This window comes from Colossoma macropomum, unplaced genomic scaffold (assembly GCF_904425465.1).
Source record: "Colossoma macropomum unplaced genomic scaffold, Colossoma_macropomum, whole genome shotgun sequence".
NCBI classification, from domain to species: domain Eukaryota; kingdom Metazoa; phylum Chordata; class Actinopteri; order Characiformes; family Serrasalmidae; genus Colossoma; species Colossoma macropomum.
Genome location: NW_023494792.1, coordinates 31,221,619 through 31,235,486, shown reverse-complemented (window position 1 = coordinate 31,235,486; position 13,868 = coordinate 31,221,619). Strand labels below are relative to the sequence as shown.

The 13,868-nt window shown below is 39.5% G+C and overlaps 1 protein-coding gene across 2 annotated transcripts in view; it reads right to left on the bottom strand.

Moving 5' to 3' along the window:
• Window positions 1-10,314, bottom strand: part of LOC118812121 (zinc fingers and homeoboxes protein 2) — a 39,814-nt gene extending 29,500 nt beyond the window's left edge. The window contains exon 1 of one of the 2 annotated variants that reach the window (XM_036576862.1): window positions 9,868-10,314. The gene's annotated coding sequence lies outside the window, so the exon portion shown is untranslated. The remainder of the gene's footprint in view (window positions 1-9,867) is intronic. The other variant, XM_036576861.1, reaches the window with a different exon arrangement.
• Window positions 10,315-13,868: the final 3,554 nt, after the last annotated feature.

The following is a 13,868-nucleotide window of genomic DNA, read 5'->3' as shown; positions in this document are numbered from 1 at the left end:
TCATCAAGGTACAAACAGTGTAAATGTTCCCTCAAAAGGTCCAACAGTGGTTTTAAGGTCCAACTGTGAACTTTAAATAAGTTTTTCCAAGTGAAAAGTACATATTTGCACCTTTTCATAACCAAATGTTTTAAAACAGAACAATAAAATAAAAAGCCTGGAGGCGAGACGGGGTGTGTGGAGTCAATACAGCTTAAAAAATATAATTTCAATGGATTATGGTACAATTATGTTCTCTGCCCAAAGGTACTGAGATGTACCATTGAGGAAACCACTCTGGTTACAAGAGGGGTACTGTGACAGTGCAGTACTATTTTTTTAGAAAGTGTGAGGGAGTCTAAGGGATGAAGAGAGGTTGAAAAAAGGTCAAGTAAAATGAATTAGAGCCTGTTTTTTTAACACAGGATGATGCAAATGGAATAAGCGAACCTAAATGTTTTGATTTGGTAAAAGCAGTGTTCTGTGTCACAAATAAAACATACTATGCTTGAATGCATGGCAGTTACAGGTTGGATGACTTCACATATGAATGGTTTCAGAGCTGCCAAATGTTGCTGAGCTCTTTGGTAGCGTTTATCTTTAAAACGTCATTAAATATGACATATAAAAATCCTTGCTGGTTGCGCCTCCCCTCGAAACACTGGCATTACAGATTTTGCAAAAAATATTTTTGAGTACTGCTTGTGTCAAAACCCGAAATAATCCCACACCATTTGCTTCAGTGTCAGTATTAAAGGCCGAAACGATACAGTATTGGTGCAACACTAATATGATCTGATATGCAGTGACCCGACTGGAGAATGATCATGGAACCACTGAAAAATGTATAGCATTCATTCAAACACTACTACAAAACAGCTGACACACTACATGGTGCACTGTTTCTCTGATAGGGAGTGATTTCTAATGCAGCTTAAATGTTTATTGATTACAAAGTAAATCACTTGCCTGAGCCAACTACCCTGAATCACTTCATACAGCATTCAGCCATAACACCAAAATGGGCCTTTACTGATCTTTGATCAACCAAACATGTGAGTCAGCAGTGACTTTGGCAACACACAAAGATACTGAATATTACAGCGGAAGGAAAGTGCATTTTGGGGAACTAAATGTGTATTGTTTACAGGATGAATTGCTAGCCTAGCATGACCACCCTGAAATTCACATGCTTTTTCATTAATATAGTTACCATTTGTCTGTAATGCAACAGCAGATCAGGCCTTTACTGAGCTCTCATGAACAAAACCTATGTGAGTCATCAAGGACATGCTCCTTTACTCGAACAAACCAATTAGGATGTACAATACTACAAATGAATGGACAATGAAACTGGGCTTTCACTTCATTCAGTAATAACCCTACAAATGCTGAAGAGGGCTTCATCTTGGAAGCTAAATCTATATTGTTTACTTAATGAATCACTAGTCTGACCCAACTACGGTTGTGACTATACCAAAATTTTGACTCTGACATCGATACCAAGGATCACAGTCTTCGATATTAAAATGATACTGTGGCAAAAATGTAAAAACACTTACTGTCTGCTTAATTATTCAAATTCTTACAGCTTAACTAATATCTCTAATTTCTGAATCCAGCTTTTATCAACACAAAAGTCCTGAAATGTTAAACAGTCTGCCTATTTCAGTCCAACTATGCATACCATGATTTGGCTATAAGCAAAATACATCAGTGTAAGATTTGCCTATTCAGCAAAAGACCTGAAAATACCCAAAGTGAGAGAGCTGTTCACCATGTTGTAGCACTGAAAAAGTACTGAACTTGCTATATCTTGTCCAAGACTCCCCAACACTGAGAAAATAAAACTGGATCTTCATTACATTCAGAAATAAGGCTATCTAAATATACCGGCCAGCGAAGATGATCTTGGAAACTCAGCTGTTTGCATAATGAATCACTACATATGCTTGACATTAGCCTGATTCGACCACCCTGATACTGACATGCTTTCACTTTGTCCCAGAGTGCCATAGGGAGCCATTTTACCCCACACATTTTTTAGGTGACCCAATCACCTTCCTCCCCTGAGCTGTGGGGGCTGGTGACAAGAGATCAGATATTATGCATAAAAATGCAAAGAAACAATGACGGCTCAGCCAGTCATTCTGAAACTTTGGCAATGCGGGGAGTTTGAAACAGTAACCATGGCTGGAACAAGGCGAAATTTTGGGATGGTCAAACCAGGATAGCTTCAGGGAATGCTGGGCATCCCCTACCACTGGGTTACCATAGCTCAGAGGTTACCAGCCTTGGTCCTGGAGCACTCCTGCGCCACACATTTTAGCCTTTTACCTTCTCTCACACAGCCACACAACACAGAAGGGGCTTGTTGATTAGGTGACTGGTTGGATCAGGTGTGTTATAGCAGGGACACTCCAAAACCAGGCTTGTGTACCCTTTCCATAGACGAATGAGAGCATGAACTCTGGAAGGTGTCATGATTGGGACGCAGTAAAAAAAAAAAAACAGCAGTCATAATCATTGATAGGACTGAAAGATTAATCACTTTTATATTGAAATCACAACTTGAAAAGTGTGTAATTCTCACACTGCAGGAGTTAGAATTTTTATTACAGCTTACTGCTGTGTATATGTATATATATATATATATATATATATATATATATATACAAGATAAACACAAATTAAATCACAGTCACAGTAGTGGTCAGAAACATCACAAACTCCACATACACTGTATTTAGCTTAGTGTAGGGTTGTAATTGATAATATTCATGACATTTTCCATTTTCCTTGTTTTACCACTGCATTTCTTAAAAAATCAATACTCTAACATTAACACTTTCATTTATTTATTTAAAAAAAGCTGTATTTTGTAATTTGCCTGCATTTGAAGATAAAAGAGACTGAATCAAGCTATAAGAATGTAAATATTTTCGGTGTTCAAGCCAAAAAACATTTAATGTTCACACAGTAATGAGTTGTTTTTAGCTTTTTTTGCACAATATCGTTCTGTATCAAGCATTGTATCAATTTAAAAATTCTGGTATTATGACAATACTGGCACTGGTACTCCACGCTAAAGGAAAACCTTTCAAAACTAAAAATACCTTGCAGTTAACCATGTTTTTTTTCTTATCAATCACCACTGCAATAACTACTGGTACAGACGAGATATACATCACCCAGCACTGATTTAGCTCCATCTAAACATCTTACAAAGTAGCCCAACACCTTGGTAAACATGTCCACGGGATAACGGGGATTTCCCTCTTCAGATGCCATCGTCACTCATCACCCTGAGGAGACTCCTGATGTCATCAGGCAGCGTGTAATAAAAACTTGTTTTCTGTTTAACTCTCTCAATCCTCTCACTCTGGTAAGCTTTGCTGTTTAAAAGCGGGGAAAATGACTTTATTCAAGTGATAAGCTAATGAGGGTAAATTCTAGGTTTCAAACAAGTTTCCAGCTGCTTGGATTTACAACCCGTTTTATGGACCTGCATGGAGTCACACATCGCTTCACTAAGTGTGTGCACCATCCTCACATTACAGCAGAGGCAGGGTGAGAAAAGAAGAGCCTTTACTTTAAGACACTGCAGCAGAGAGAACACACCCTGAGGTGGAAACCTAACAGCCCTCTACAGTTCAGCTGTTGTGGACTGTAAAAGTGGCCTTTATCTAGCCTGACCTCATGGCCTTGTCTGTGGCCAATGGCAGTGGGACAAGTGGTGTTACCTTCTGCTGCAGTAACAGCCAGCATAAAGTTGCAGAGGCTAGCCTGACAGCCCAGAGACCTTGAGATTTCTATGGTCCTCGGCTACATTTAATCTGAAATGGCTATTGAGTGATTCAGTGAGTGATTCAGGGAGCGATTAAGTGGACCACACTTGGTGAGCCCTTTATGGTGGATCATTCTTAAGCTCATACCCATCTGATGAAGACGAGGTGCTTTTAGAAGGTTTTAAAAGGCAGTTTGATCAGTGTGAAGTCTTTAATTTTTGAACGATGGACGCTGGCGATGGAATATGACAGATAAAAGTCAGCTAGTATAACATGAGAGAAGTTTAGAAAGGCGTTTGGTGTCTTCTGCCTTCGGCTCCTGACAAAGGTTAAAACTGACACCCCGACTGTGCAAATGTATGAAAACCCAAAGGCCACTCCAAACTCCACAATTCTGTTTCTGCTTTTGCTTCTTTAGGTTGAACAACAAGGCAAGCAGCAATTTGCTATCAGCAGTATTGTCCATAACCTTTATACTGAAATGAGGAAGACTGAAAGGAAGGAAACTAGCAAAGAAAATTCGAACTCATTTCGATATTAAATATCCATAGGAGTTGAGGAATGTATGTTTGCTTAATTGAAGTGAAGAAGTAAACCTATCATATTACACAAACACGGTAAACTGGTGCACTGGACTGAAGAAAAGCATTAGCGCGAATGGTCACCATGCTGGACTAACAGAGGCTGTCTTGAATAAGCTAATGGGCCAACTCTAACACTAGAATGAAATGGCGATGGCTTGTTTTCTCCACAATGGATGACGTTCCATCAGGTTAGTTGAGGTAACATTGAGAACAAGGAGACGTCGTTTCTTTAAGCTGACCACTCTGAGGGGTAATATTCCCAGTATTGTCCATAACCAATCACATGAGAGGTACTGATTAAAGGACAGAAACTAGATAAATCAGGTGACAAATAGGCTAATACTGACTGTCGTATATGAACTGTTGCCATCTAGAACTCCCAAAGTGATGGAACTGAAAATCTTTTCAACATTACTGGGTGATTCTGAAGGTTTAGAGACCGTTTTGTAAAATACATTATTTTGCAACCGTCACTTCAGTGTGGACACTCAATTTTAGTGATGCTATTCTTTAAAACTTCTAAAAACTACACTGTCCTTGTTCATCAGATGACGGTAAACTGGGCTTTAGAACCAGGATGTTTTTTCTTTAAAGCGCAGGTTCTGAATAGAGCTGGATTGGAGGCTTGTCTATTAGGAATGCCATCTATCTCTCCTCCTTTTGGGCAGGATCAAAGATCAGTGTGTCGAGGTCCCTCTAACAGGGAATCTTGGACTGGGGCAAGTCAGTAACAGGTGCCTTCGCCACACTGTCGTTTGTTCAGCAATAGCATAAGAGGATTAACCTATGTGCCCATTGTTCCCACGCATTATGGCTTCGGAATTTGCAGTTTGTTCCAATCTGGGCTTCTCGTTCACCGTCTCCGGTCCTGCCGGCCCAAATACTTCCAGGATCTAAAGCAGAGCTGCCACTAAAAAACTTTATTGGACAAAGATAAAACATGAAGCCTTTAAAAAGACTTAATTCAAATATAATCTAATAAAATATCTTTTAAACAGCTGCGCCCTTCAGGCTCTGTTTCTTACAGTACGAAAGATCAGTAGGAGAATTTAAAATACGCATTATTATTATGTTTGCACCAAAGTATGATTCCATTTTATTTAGGGAGTAAGAGAAAAAAAAGGCCAAACACTTTGACCAAAAAACAAAGCTGTTTGTTCTCTTCACTCTTCTGAGCTAAATAGTGAAATTATGTAGAAATATATCACAGTTTCAAGCAATTTATGATCTCTGTTCATATTGAATATCATGAAGAAGTACAACACCCAAGAGCTTCTCCCCTACAGTAATGATATCACTTGAAAACATGACGTCCTCCTCGATTTACAGAAAACAACAGAAACAAAAAGAGAAAGTTCCAGCTAGCATGGCAACACCACCTGTAGACAAAGTTTTTGAAGTGGCAAGAAATTATGAATGACGGTGCCAAAGGTATTCACTGCCTTGAGTTTTGATTTCAGCCAAGAATTTCATCATCAATTCCCATCATGCAAACTGCCGACTGAGCACTGTTGATTCACCAGGACATTTTTTAAAATCAATGATTCCTTTTTTTAAACCGAGTAATCAAGTTTACATGACTTATCGTGACAGCCCTGGATCAAAGCTCAGCTAAAGGTTTCACTGTAGGCATATTTGAAGTAAACCCATGAGATGTGGAGCCCCTGTGAGCAGGGTGGGGCGGCCTGCCTCTGCTTCGCCTTGACCGGAGTGAGAGATTTTTGGAGGAGGCGTTCTGGCTCTACGTCCTCTCCGGTTGGCAGGCTGCAACTCCAAACTACGATTCTGGCAACACACTGTACAGCAAATATCTCACACCCGGGGGAGGGAGGAAAGGAGAGAAAGATAGCGAGAGAGAGAGAGAGAGAGAGAGAGAGAGAGAGAGAGAGAGATAATAATAAGAAGAAGACGAAGAAGAAGACGGAGAAACAAATAAACAAACAGACGTATAATTCGTTAATTGTTTGTATGAAGCCAGTGTCTCAAAACTCACTTAAAGTAGCGCAAGGCCCAGCTTTAGACGTATCTCAGAAAGGACAGAGGAAAAGAAAACAAAACTTAGTGTGATCTACTGCTGAAAATGAAGACTCATAAACGGCTCTCTGGCTTGGACATATGTTTCTAGATTAAAACTCCTTTTCTTATGTTTTTTCTTATATTCTTTACATTATCTGGAAGTTCTTTAAATGTCACACCTTTTTTTACACTCACACATCTCATTAAGCATGAAATGGATCTTTAAAGAAGAATCCATTGAAAGGTTCCTCAAAGAAGCCTCCAAAGAACCCTTTCTGGCACTTATTTTAGTGTGGCTGTGCTAGTTACAATGTAGTTCAAGATGTAGGTCACAAAATATGGCATGTAAACATTTCCTTCCTACATGGATTCTGTACAAAACTTACAATCTGAAGTCCTTACTCTAACCAGACCAGGGACCCTACTCATAACGCTTCAATACAGATGAGATTCCAGATCAGAACTCCTCCTGTCCTTGTCAGTAACGTAATCTGAAATAAGAGGTCCTAGATCAGCATTCCAACTTTCAGACGTTTTATGAATACAGCCCAGATGACATATTACAGCAATATTACCACATTACTTCAAACAATCCTTTCGTTTGGATATTTTTTTCCTGTCATTTTAGGTCTAGGAAAAAGATCCCTGCACCTTCTTAACCAAGACTTTTTGCACATTTCCTCTTCAGTGCCCCTTCGCTAATTGCGTGAGGACCACTCAATGCCACGTACAGGCCAGGATCTGATAATTATAAGCATGAAAAACATGGCCAGTGCTCCACCAGGCATGCTCTGTAATGGTTTAGAGTCTTGGAGAAGTAAAGTTTATGTGCTACACATGACTTGCACTTTCTGGCAGCTCAGCCTCACTTGCACAATCATCCTGAAACGCTCTGCAGTATGTAAACAACGGAATTATGCAAGCTGGCAATTCAAACGAGATACAGATGAATGCTCTTTTTCATGCTGGAACAGAAATCTGACCCAAACCCCTCTCCACCTTCAAAAAAAATGAAAGACCAAAAAAAAAAAAACCTTGCTTCAATACAAACAACACAAAGGAAAGCTCACTCAACGCTTCTCAAAACAAAACAAAATCAATATCAAACGGGCCTGATATTACAGTCCGAGTAAAGGCCAAAGATACAGTACACGTTTCTCTCACTTCACAAAGACTCACAAAATTCCTTCGTCAGGGAGGCAGACTCACATTTCTTAGTAAGATTTCCTGAAGGCAGAAGTTTCTTTGGGTAAAGCCCATTTAGATGAGAGCCTATGAAGTTTATAGGCCCTTTCTGAGCACAGGTAAAACCTAGACTCAGATTGCAACTCCATCAATATAGACAGATCTCCTCAACCAATACTCTGCAATTAAACTTTATAGTGACTGGATTTCGGAATAAAATAACAAGAACTGTATCACTGTCCACTTTCTCTACAGACTGCACTGGACAACTGAACCACAGAAAATGGCTTCATTTGATTTATCTCATATTTACCTGCTGCCAATTGGTTAAAATGCTCAGGTGTCATCCCAGCGGCCAACACCATTCAGAAAATATTGGCATATAGAGGCTGGTTTCCGTCTCTTTACACTAATCATTTACTAAAAGGCTACATTATGGCATTTGCACAATTTTATACTACCGTATATTATGTACAGGAGTGAAAGATGGGAAAGACCATCACTTTTCTGAAACATTAAACGTTTGCTATTGAAGGAAATAACCACTCAATTTAAGACATTTTGGTTAAGAGGCAAACTGAAGAACACTTGAGAACGGCAGAAGAACACCCAAGCAACAGAATTCATTAACTGGCGGAAGAAAACTAACCTTCCTGCTCACAATTACAAACCATTTCATGCCACTTTAATGGCCTACCTCTTGGATTGTGCGCAAAATTACACAGCACATGGGCAGTTGTGGCGTCACGCTGGTTTGAAGGCCAATGAAACAGGTCAGAGTGTCAAGTGCGGCGCACTGAGAGACGGAGGAGGATTATTAGGTTGTAAATGTGGAAGCCTTTATGATAACTGTAAAATTATGAAGATTATATTCTCATACCAAACTGACATAAAGCAGATTCAAAGGCAACAGGAGGGAGGAGGGCGACGGATGGACTGATGGATGGGTGGGTGGGTGGCATAAACCACTCTGCCCACTTTTTACCCCATCGTAAAAGGGAAGTCATCAAAATTTCTGAATAATTCAGTCCTTCAGATGTAAACAAAGTCATTCAGAGTGGCTTGACATGAAGTGGTTCACTGTGGAGAAATTTACCCGCTCAGATTTCTTTACAGTGGTGGTGATAGGAACCAGGGGGTCACAATGTCACAAATATAGCCATTTTATTTACTATCAAAAACCACCAGTGCCTCCTGAGGTTTTACATTTTACATGAGATGTTGATGATGGTAAAATAGGGGCAAACCTGAAAAAAATAAGTTTTCTTTAGGGACTACTTTGCCTTATAACGCCCTATGAGTGCCCCTCCGCCATGAATGAATTACAATTAATGACTTCAAATACACTTCAAACCAAAACCGTCTCATAAAACTATCATAAAACAATATGTTGGACATATATTTTAACTATTTAATGTAATAGCTTTCTCTGAAAGGGCATTCAGAGGCATCAGACATCTGGTTCCTATCACCAGCACCGTGAACAATTCTGACTCTGAATGACTTTGTTTACATCTTAACAACTTAATTATGTAGAATTGTTGTCAAAATCGGTGGATTCCCCCTTTCATGCCAGCAGAAGTGACACGAACTCGCGAAAATCACAGAAAATCGCGAAACGGATACGAACTGATGCTTTAAAGTCGTGCTACAGAGCTCCAGTGTAGACATCCACCTCCAGCTCTTTTCCCCTAGCCAAGTTTAAGGACACTTGGTCTGTACTGATACTGATACTGCTGTTAGTTAGCAGTCAGCTAAACCTCCCAGACTGCCGTACAAGCACTTTCTGAAGGCCTTATCTTAAATAGCACGACATGACAACAGCATGAAAGTCCTCGGGGAAATGTCACCAGGTAAACACAGCCGGCTCGACGCCGTTCAGCCCCGACAAATACAGCTTTAGAGCCGAAATCTGGCGGACGGTCCGAAAATACGACGGCTAGCTAGCGCGGCTAACCGAATGCCATGACAACTGTGCGTTAATGCTAATGCTACGTTAGCCGGCTAGCTAGCCAGCCAGTGCCCCTCTTAGTTACAGGGCTGCTACACCTACAGACCGGCTCAAAGTTTATTTTCGCAGCTGTGCTAAGTGTTATTTCGAGCTTGTAAGGAGCCACGTCCCCCACACACGTCGAGCAAGGGGTAAAAGTCGTCTTTAAACTGGCAAAGTGAACATAAATAACGAAAAATAAAAACACAAGGTTGTTGAAGTGAAACCGGGCGCTGAACTGAACTTCGGCTTAATGCTGACAAAACGACAGTGAAGTAAGAAGGGCAAAAAAAAACACATCAACAGAAATGAATTAGATCCTTACCTGCCTAAAAAAGGAGTCTGTTGCTTTGGTGGAAAGATTGAGATTAAACAGCACCAACAAATCTTTTTCTTTCCCCCCGAAAACGGCGCTTTTTGAGCTTTTTTCAAGAAAGCAGCAGCAGCGCCCCGTAAAACAACATTTGTAATCCTAAAGATTTGTGGCGGATCCTAAAGACAAGCGTAGAGGGGGGAAAAAATAAAAAAGCAAGTGGCTGTGCATGCATGGGAGATCTGCGACGAAAAAGCCCACATGATCTGGTACGTCAGCATATATTTTCATACGACACCAAAAATATTTTCATTCAATGCATCGAGGAGCAGCAGCAGCAGGACGAGCTCACACAGACAGACGCTGCTGCCGCTGCTGCCGCTGTGTTTACTGTGTTCAGTCCAGCAGCAAGGTGGTGGAAGAAGAGAGGGAAAGGAGAAAGAAAGGGGGAGAGAAGGAAAAGAGAGACAGCAAATGTCCAGGGATAAAAATAAATGAACTTGAGTCACCATAAAACCCACCCTGCTGGAAAAAGACTATAAGGACCATGAGAATTAACACCTGGTTGTGCTATCTAACAGGAACTGGCTTAACTGTTACAACTAGAGCCCACTAGTTTCACTAGGTGTACACACTTAAAATGATGGTTCTTCAAGGGTTCTTTAGTAAAGTTATATCTATATAGAACCATGAACATTTAAAGAACCCTTTCCATCATTAAATTCAACCCAAAAAGGGTTCTTCTATTGTTATAGTCAGGGTTGTTACAGTAGATCCATCCACAGCACATTCTCCATCCATCTGAAGAACCCGTTCACGATGCAAAGAACCCTTTAACCATGCAAAGGGTTCTTTGAGTGATCATGGTTCTGTACAGAACCATTTTTTATACTAAAGAACCCTTGAAGAACCATCTAGTTCATCTAGTAAAAGTGTAGGACACCTTTAGATCCTATTAGGAAAGCATCAAATGCAATATTAAAGAAATATATGATTGTGTTCCAAATATTTTTAAAAATTATTTAAGAAACAACAACATTTTAAAAGATGAAACAAAGCGCTTCATCTGAGTAGTTTTGTGAGCGTCCTGATAAACACCGCTAGAGGTCTCGGGTTGGGCTGGTTTTCTGTTTTTCTAATGAGTAATTTTTATACACACTGTAAAAACTAAACTGGAGTTTTAACCTAAAAAGCCAGTAACCTTTAGAGTCCTTTACACTGTGATATCAACCCATCAGGAAAACACAGAATACCATTTAGAGACTGTCAGATGCCATCAGGAGCCAACAGACACTCTTAATGGTCTCTGTAATTTATTTTTCAGCGGAACATGCACAAAATCTGCACTACAGGTTGCAGTTACCAACCCCAATACTATAAAACAAGCCAAGAGATTCTGAACATACCTTTTTTGCTGTCATTCAGCCTGTCAATCGTTCATTCTTTTGCCTTTAATCAGCTTGTGTGTCTCAAGTGTATGTTTGATGTTCTTATTACTGATAGGCTGAATACATGTGGACGGGGATGAATTTCCAGTTTTGCCAGCATGACAGAAAAAAAAGTTTATTTTGGTTTTGGCTGACATTTGGCTAGCTTTTTTTTTGGCTCACAGCAAGTATGCATATTAATTGGGTGTCATATTTTCCATTGCGTTTTGGTGTAAATGCCAAAGGGGTAATGAAATAACAGTAATACTAATATTATGACATTTGTATATATACATACATACATATATGTGTGTGTATATATATATATATATATATATATATATTTATATATATATATATTTATACACACACACACACACACATATATATACACACACACATACATACCTCATATCTCTATTTTTGACATTTTTCAGTTTTTGACATAATTTGAAAATACCTATTACCCTTTACATTGTATGTAAATTTTGTGATGAATGGACTAAAAGAAATTACTTAAAATGACTTGGAAAAAAGTCTGGTTCCATTGACTTACATTAAAAGTAAGGTAGGTTTTTTCCATCTCCTGTAAAGTTATCATTTTGGAGATTTGAGTTTTTCTTCCGACAACATATATAAGTATTTAGTGTTTGGGTTTCAATATCACAGGACACATGGCTTTAAAAGCGCGCTGGGAATAATGAGCAAACATCGCCACCTGCTGTTTACTCCTGATACTCCTTTACCTCGCTCTCTGTTTCCTGACTCCAGTCTTTTAGTCCTGTGTTCCCGCTGCTGGAGGCCCCACTGCCCCGCACATCTTATTGCTTTCCCTGCGTCAATGCAGCCACTTCAACTCAATAATGAACTGTTAATGAGCTGATTGGTTGGATCAGGTGTGTTGGTGGGCCTCCAGCACCAGGGTCTAGAAACCCTAGCTGTGTCCGAAACCACACACTACACTATAATGAAGGGACTTCTATTAGTGGTGTACTATTTTTGTATATCATTGCTGTCCAAAGAAAACCATGTACCTCCATTTTTGTCAGTTTTTTCTACATCATTTCAACACACTAGCTGTCCTTTATGGTGTGTTATGGATGCCTTAATTTTCTTGATGATTGGACAAATAGAAATGCTCCAAAATCATTCGGAATAAAATCTCTTTACATTAACTTACATTGAAAGGAGTGTGTTTGCTTTCTCCTGTAAACTTACTATTTTGGAGATACTTGTTTTTCTTAGGACAGTGACGACATACTATTTGGTATGGTAGTATTCGGTTTTGGACGCAGTCACTGTTTTAGTTCACGTACACTGTACTGTTTGGTGTTTTTTCATCTGATTTGGGTCAGTGCAGAGGAGACAATAAAAGAAACATACATAGTAATAAGAATGAAGAATCAGAATGGCCAATCTGGAGCAGGACTATTCTTAAAATAGTCTATTTAGAACACAGAGTGAACTATTTAGACAGGTGCCTGCCAGCTCCAGGCCTGTAGACAACCAGCACTGAACACTTACATGTCTTTTCTGGTGTATTCAGAGGGGTGTGGCATAGCCTGAACTCATACTCCAGTAAAAGTATTTTTACTTCTGTGAAATTATGACTCAAGTACAAGCTAAAAGGGACCTTTCCAAGAAACAACTTGATTGAAAGTACAGAAATACCAGGTCCAAGTTATTTTTGTCAAATTTCTCTGTAATTAAATGGTTAAGATGTAAACAAACTTGATCAGAGTGGTTTGGTGTGAAATGCTCTGTTCTAGAGAAACGCACAGAGTCAGAATTGTTCACAGTGGTGGTGATAGGAACCAGACGTCCGAAGAGTTTAATGCCTCTAAAAGCTCCCTCACAGAAAGCTACTACATGAAATTGTTATGAATAAGCTGCCTGATGTCTGAGACATTGTTTTTACAATCGTTTTGGGATTCACCTAAAATTGTGTATAGATATTCTTGATATTTTTGAAATCAATTCATAGGTTAGAGATATACGGAATGCAGGAAGCTGTAAGGCAACATAGTACATAAAGAAAACGCTATTTTACCAGCATCAACATTACATATAAAAAAACTGAAGTTTGTTAGGCTCCATTTCTTTCTTTTGAAGATCCTCCTGGTGTAAAATAAAACGTCAGTGAGGTGTCAGCAACACTAAAGCAGTCAGGAAGCTGAACTAACAGAAAAGAATGAAATTAAACTCAAGAGAGGGATTAGGAACTGAATATTAATGACTAAAACGTACCTGAGTGAAGAAAATGACTGTCTTCACAAATGTACATAAGTAGAAATAAAAGTGTTAAGATCTAAAAATACTCAGCAAAGGGCAAATCCACCAAAATTGTGCCTAACTACATGGAACAGAGTAAATTAAACTAGTTCCTACCCATCTCTGGCTCTAATGCACCAGGCCAGTGCAGAGGAGACACAATAAAACCAACAGACTCTGAATCAAGGCGGCCTCTCTGGAGCTACACAGTACAATATTTAGACTAGCATTAGCCAGCTCCAGTCCTGCAGTTCACTTGTACTGGACACCTTCAGGTCTAGCTCAGCTCCAGAAGGATTTGATCGTTAGCTAATG